Consider the following 8,005-nt stretch of genomic DNA (forward strand, 5'->3'; position numbering starts at 1 on the left):
CTGTATTATATTTAAAAAAATTAAATAATGAAGAATCTGCATTAATGTATGTATGTTTCTCGCATTGCGATAAAACAACTATACCTAGAGCCATCCAGTTTTGAATAACGTAGGTATCTACCCGAATATGGGCATCTGGAAGCCCAAATTTGGAATTTGTTTTATTATTAATTTCATATTTTGTAAAACTTGAACGGATTTTTGATTAACAAACTCAACGATTTCAAAGCGAGCAATGGCACCGTTGGTACAGAAAAAAAACATTTTTATCTCCAGCGCACGAGACTGTGTATCGGAAACTCTAGATGATATGCTCAGTTTAAAGTTATTTTCCGATATTGCTGTTGAACTGAATTTTATGGTTCAAATGCGAAGAACATGATATTTAATAAATAAAGATAACGCTAAATAAAGGTAACATACAAAATCTTAAGAGAGGAAAAAACGCATCTTTGGGCGCAATTTAGAATCTGAACCTTTCAGACTTTCTTTTTATGATTTATGATTTTTATTTTTAATATTTGAATAAGGGAAAACTAAATATGAAAAAAAAATCTGAAAGGTTTCAGATTTTAAATTACGTCCAAATGCTCGTTTTTTTAACGTTTTGTGTGTTACCTTAGTAGATAGAAAATGCGGGTTCACCGACACGCGGTGTGCGGTGTGGGCGTGGCCAACGACGTCACACAGAGGGCGGGACCAAAGGCAACGTCATCACACTAGGAGGCGTGGTCACGAGTGGAGTTGAGGTGTTGGTAGATTGCTGATTGAGTTGTAGACCTCCTGCTTTTCATTTAAAGTTAGTTTTTATTTTAAATTGGCAACGGGGTCATGGCATCCTCTAGGGATGAAAAATGAAAATAATCTGTTTAGGAATTGCTCACGGTGTCCTCTAGGGACGAAAAAAGAAAATAATCTATTTTAGAAGTTTCTTTTTTTGATACTTTTATCCTTTCTAGTTTTTCATGAAACTTTAACTTATTTCTCAGGTTTTCTGTTTCATAATAACATATTCATTTACTGTCATATTTTTTTAATACTTAACGTTTCTAATTTATTTGTAATATTTTATTTAATTTCCACATACTATTTTTTTTTTCATACCTTTCATAAATTTCAGAATACCCTGATTTTTAACTTATACGTTATATTTCACAAACGTTCCCGCACGTGCTGTTTATTTGTTACATTACTTAATTTTAGATGCAATTTCACACTCTTTTTAACGTTATAATGTTCAATATATTCTGAATTTTAACTTCATTTACTTTTTTTAAACCATTCTAGTATTCTATACACACTTTAACTTAGTGGTATGAAATTGTATTTAAAAAGAAACGTTTATTTTTCATGATCTTAGTTCATTTACTAAATTTTCTACAGAATTTCTAATTTCTTTCACGTGTTTAACAATATCTTCCTTACATTACCGAATATTTTTTAAAAAAACTTAAGTCTATAACAGTTAATTGCTTTTCTTACGTTCATGATTTCCCTTCTGTGTTTATATTTCTTAATTCTAGCTTAACTTATTTATTATAATGTTTTTATTTCTGTCTCATCACTCGTAATTCCAACATTTTATCCCTTTTTATTCATTTTAACGATATGGATTGTTTTCATTTACTCCATATTCAAATATTTCCTTACAATTTTTATAATACTTGTTTTATTCCTCGATCATAATAGATCATCTACAGGTTTTACTCAGAAATTTCCATTCACAACTTTACAGTTTAATACCATTTATATCTAAATGTATTTCTTTCTCATATAGTTTTATGGTCTTCAAAGTTTCTAACATCATGTTTAGTTTTAAATCCCGATTACCTTTAAGTGTGTTGATAATTTTCATTTCTAATTTTACAACCACGTTCAGTGTTTCATCCACACATACCAAAATATTTCTTACATTTTCTGATATTTAGTCTATGTCATATTTCAGTACTTCAAATGAATTTAAACTGCTCACACTATTATTTTTTCATGTTTTAGAGACACTAACTATACTAATTTTACTATTTTTCCTGCACTAATTGCATCTATGTCAGCACTCATGATAAACTAGCAATTGTTTTGCATCACATGCATAAAGAAATTCTTAAAACCAACTTTTTCAATATCGTACTCAAATTACTGTTTTCCAGATGGGAATTACCAGTATTCTTTGGTTTTACTCTGTTACATATTTTTAAATTTTAACATCTTACTTTTAATTCTAACTTACATCTTTTAAACAGTTTTTTCTTTTAATAATAGCCTTACCTTATTTGTTCAAATTAATTCTTTCATTCACCTTCTTTACTACCTTTCAGTACCTTCATAATTCACTATGCAAACGCAATGTCTTTCACTGACATTCTGTTTAATAATACCACAAGTTTCCTTAATTGACAAAAAGCGAATTATTTCTCATTTCAAAATAGAACTACTATATTTTTGCACAAACATTACCTTTATCCATTCAAGCCACCCCTTAACCTGTAACTGACGTAGCGATAGGAAAGGAGATTCTTATCATATGCTCTTTCGACATTTGAGGTTTCTAGAACTTCTTTGACAAGTATATCAATACCATCAGAAAATATACTTAACACTTTTACCCAGTTTAAAGGCAACATACTGTTATAAGAATGGTTTTAGTTAAATTTATAGCACAAATAAACGCATTTTGTGCTAAATAGGCATAAACATTTAGATTCAGAATATTTCTTTTTAATCCGATGTAAGACTTGAATTTCATTCATGATACGGATTGTCTCTTGATTTTCTTTTTGTTTACCTTACACTAATAGAAAATTTTTATTTTACAAGTTCAGCTTTTAATGAAATAGAAATAAAAACTACGATACACCTGCTGTTTTTAAGAAAAGGAACTTTGATATATTTCTGGAAATGTATATGCTTTTAGAGTTTTCTTTCAATAACGTTGATTTTCATTACTTTACTAACTTCAATAATTCTCTTATTAGCTAATATGAATGAAAGAAGATTGTCAAAAATGTGACACAGTATAATTCTTACGAACATACGTACCTTTACCAGCATACAGATATTACCGATTGAAATGAAGAAAGATACAGATATTTTACTCCAATCTACATTAAATTAAAAAAAAAAATATTTAAACTTTCATACATTCCAAAGAATAAAAGAAAACTCAATAGATATTGTCATGTTTGTATATATGAGATAAAAGTTTTATGAATGGTATTTAAAGTAATGCTTAGAACTTCATAAAAGCGAACATTCACTATGTTAATACACATATCATCAGTTATTTACATTAATCAATGTAATATTAATCATTACATGTACTATATGCATATATATTTAAAGTTTAATTGTCTTACAATTGAATAATTAACTATTGAGAGAAAGAGGTTCATATCTTACACTATTTAATTCACATGGAACAAATTTTTTCATCAACCACATTGAACCAAGTTTATTAAATTCGCCAAAGCTCTTTTATTTCTGCATTTTCACACTCACGACACATTTTAAATGTAACTGTTGATTACCATTTCAAACACCGATATCATAACTCAGTGTTAACTCAGTGTAACTACATCATAACTCATTTTTTCCCTACTAACTACAATTTTATATATTCAAGAAGTACATCTAAGACATGATCATTTTCTATGTTCTAGCAAATCGATTCAATTGCGAACATACTATTAAGACTTGCGATTTTAGAAGACTTGCATGTATTAACGATGTCAACGTTTCTACGTTTTTATAAGATTCACATCAAATCATGTCGCATTCGAATGTGGTGTAAGAGATCACTTTTTCTTTTAAACACTTGTAAACAATGGAGGCAATTTATAAGAAGAGAAGTATCATGCTGTTTCAAAACATCATCATCAGCATATTTCTGTTTCTTTTGACACCGGCAAAAAAAAAAAAAAAAAAAAAAAAAGGTTCGTGAGATTTTCTTCAAATTCTGTTTTACTTGAAAAAATGTCCGAACATTCAATACGATGTAAAGATTCATATTGTTTTAAATTCTTATGCTCACTAAATATTTTTTATCACGATTTACTCTTAAAAGTAACTTTATAAGTTTTCATATCCTTTTTACATGAAAAGAACTTGTGATTATTCACTACAAAATTCTAAGACGAGAAGCTTCGCGACTTTTCAAACTACAAACTTAAATTTCTTAGGACATACACTACATCTGATGTTTCTTTCATGAGATTTCAAATATCTCTTCAGATTACTCGTATTCAAGAAACCTTACAAATATATCAAATAAGTTCAGCGAATAATCGCTTCATAAACTCTTAAATTTTCAACACGAGTGAATCACTTGAAGCATATACTGCACTGTAAACATACAATACTTAAAAAAATTGTTATAAAAAATAAAAATACATTCATTTCACCAAGAAGCTTTTCTATTTAAATACATTTATTTATTTCCAAAGAACAAGTTTCTGTATTATACATAAAATATACTTAGAATTTTCTTTCATTAGTTAATATCAAATTAACAACAATATCCATTTACTGATATTTGATATACATGTTTGCTTTAAAATTAAAACTAAAATTTCAATATATTTCTATTTAAAAAAACATAAGGAAAAAAAATACTCATAACATCAACCAAAGACAGAAATTTAAATAGAATAGCTGTACTTATATTAGTGCATTTTTATAATCTTCATAACATTTCGATTCAAAAAAATCTATTACAAAATAAATGAAACATTTTTTTCTGCCTTAAAGAATCTCTTATATTTTTAAAATTAATACATAAAAATATATGTTCCCCAATATATTTAATTCTATCCTCAACACTTATTATAATGCAATCATGTCTTGTTTGTGAAGGATGATTTACAATACAACCTTCGCATTTAAATAGTTTTTTAATCACTGAATTTAATTCAGTTTTGATAGAGTTTATGAGTTCTTTAAAAAGTTCATCATCATCACTTACCATATCCGAACAATTGTTTTTACATTTGATTTGCAACGGTAAAATAATTTCAAAAATACTTTTATATAAAGTATTAGATACATCAGGAATAATTTCTTTCAATTTTTTTAAAATATCACAGTTTACTTTTAGGTATGTAGGTTTTAGTTTAAAAGAATTTTCATCTTGTTTAAAAACTTGTTGAAAAATACACTCACCTTCTTTGTTGAAAACTACCAACTCATTATTGCAAATGATGCTGGCAGTCATATAGACAAGATTAAATTCATATATTTTTGAGGAAAATTCTTGCCATGTTGCAGGAGTTATAACAACACCGCGTGTAGTAGGGTATAATATTTTATTTTGTTCCACACATTCACGTAGATGAATGTTCATTCTGTTTTCAAACTGATTTATGGACACAAAATATCCCCAACCAAGAGTCCACTGTGCAATCAACTTCGAACTTTCTTTTTTCTGTTCTCGATTATTCGGCATGAAGATATTTTCAGGAACAGACTTCATATAGTGGGCAAACCAGTCATCCTCTGGAAGTTCATCCTCATTATCTTCCAAGCGTCGTTTTTTAATTTTCGAAATTTTTATGTTTCGGAATGTGATACTAATTCTAGGTTCTTTAACGTCAGGTTGAGAGGGTATTCCGTGCATCCAAAATTGATTCGTTGGGGGTTTCATTACAAGCAGAGTTCCATGAGTTAAGTCCACGCTTCGAGATGTGAAATTTCGCCTGGTAAATACCATTTGACGTTTTACACCTAAACTGATGATAGGTATATCACTTTCAGGTTCGAGACAAGTTTCATTGTCTTTATGCGTTGAAATTTTCGCCACTCCGTCAGGATAATAGTTCAATAAAGCAAAATTATATTTTTTGCCAGTTATCGTTTCAACATAATCTTTTACATTTAGAAGAGTTTGAGTCCATGGTTCTGCACAAATGCTTGTTCCAGAGAATTCGTAACTAAGTCCTTCATCACCAAAACCGAGTACTTTTCTTCGTGGAACATACTGAGTCCCATTAATTTCAAAACTAATATTTTTAAAATCATAATTTGATAGTTCATCTAGCAAAATATCAGCTTCATTTCGTGAATAAAATTCTTCGTATAATTCCACATTTAACTCTGTATCACATATATTCCTCATATTCGCTTCTGAATCTAACGACAATTCTGAATGATATAGAAATACGTAGCATTCTTAAATAGCAAAAATTATCTAAAACATACATTAACGAAATGATTTCATCAACACTTATCGTAATACATTCTTGTCATGTCTTGTTTGTGAAGCCAGTCTTTCCGGCGTCATATGTGTAAAAATAATCATGATAGGATAGTGGGAAAGAGTTATAGTGTCCTAATGTTGTTATTCTGAACCTCGATATTACATATATGCATAAGGAGAATCTTAAAAGCATCATCCACTTATCATGATAGAGTAATGGAAAATTTCTAAAACTCTGATAATCATACGCGAAAGAATGTATTATCTTAAGGTTATTGTTGCTATTCCAAATTTGACAGTACATACAGAAGTGAAGGAAGATCCTTGATAAGCGCTGTAGACTTCACGTTATCATGATAACGTGCAGCACTTATCAAGGGTCTTCCTTCACTTCTGTATGTATTGTCAAACTTGGAATAGCAACAACAACCTCAAGATAATACATTCTTTCGCGTATGATTATCAGAGTTTTAGAAATTTTCCATTACTCTATCATGATAAGTGGATGATGCTTTTAAGATTCTCCTTATGCATATATGTAATATCGAGGTTCAGAATAACAACATTAGGACACTATAACTCTTTCCCACTATCCTATCATGATTATTTTTACACATATGACGCCGGAAAGACTGGCTTCACAAACAAGACATGACAAGAATGTATTACGATAAGTGTTGATGAAATCATTTCGTTAATGTATGTTTTAGATAATTTTGATATAAGATGTTAAAATTTAAAAAGATGTAACAGAGTAAAACCAAAGAATACTGGTAATTCCCATCTGGAAAACAGTAATTTGAGTACGATATTGAAAAAGTTGGTTTTAAGAATTTCTTTATGCATGTGATGCAAAACAATTGCTAGTTTATCATGAGTGCTGACATAGATGCAATTAGTGCAGGAAAAATAGTAAAATTAGTATAGTTAGTGTCTCTAAAACATGAAAAAATAATAGTGTGAGCAGTTTAAATTCATTTGAAGTACTGAAATATGACATAGACTAAATATCAGAAAATGTAAGAAATATTTTGGTATGTGTGGATGAAACACTGAACGTGGTTGTAAAATTAGAAATGAAAATTATCAACACACTTAAAGGTAATCGGGATTTAAAACTAAACATGATGTTAGAAACTTTGAAGACCATAAAACTATATGAGAAAGAAATACATTTAGATATAAATGGTATTAAACTGTAAAGTTGTGAATGGAAATTTCTGAGTAAAACCTGTAGATGATCTATTATGATCGAGGAATAAAACAAGTATTATAAAAATTGTAAGGAAATATTTGAATATGGAGTAAATGAAAACAATCCATATCGTTAAAATGAATAAAAAGGGATAAAATGTTGGAATTACGAGTGATGAGACAGAAATAAAAACATTATAATAAATAAGTTAAGCTAGAATTAAGAAATATAAACACAGAAGGGAAATCATGAACGTAAGAAAAGCAATTAACTGTTATAGACTTAAGTTTTTTTAAAAAATATTCGGTAATGTAAGGAAGATATTGTTAAACACGTGAAAGAAATTAGAAATTCTGTAGAAAATTTAGTAAATGAACTAAGATCATGAAAAATAAACGTTTCTTTTTAAATACAATTTCATACCACTAAGTTAAAGTGTGTATAGAATACTAGAATGGTTTAAAAAAAGTAAATGAAGTTAAAATTCAGAATATATTGAACATTATAACGTTAAAAAAAGTGTGAAATTGCATCTAAAATTAAGTAATGTAACAAATAAACAGCACGTGCGGGAACGTTTGTGAAATATAACGTATAAGTTAAAAATCAGGGTATTCTGAAAT

The sequence above is a fragment of the Stegodyphus dumicola genome, chromosome 1, assembly GCF_044657685.1.
Source record: "Stegodyphus dumicola isolate Sdum_Otavi_A_Nest chromosome 1, ASM4465768v1".
Taxonomy (NCBI): Eukaryota; Metazoa; Arthropoda; class Arachnida; order Araneae; family Eresidae; genus Stegodyphus; species Stegodyphus dumicola.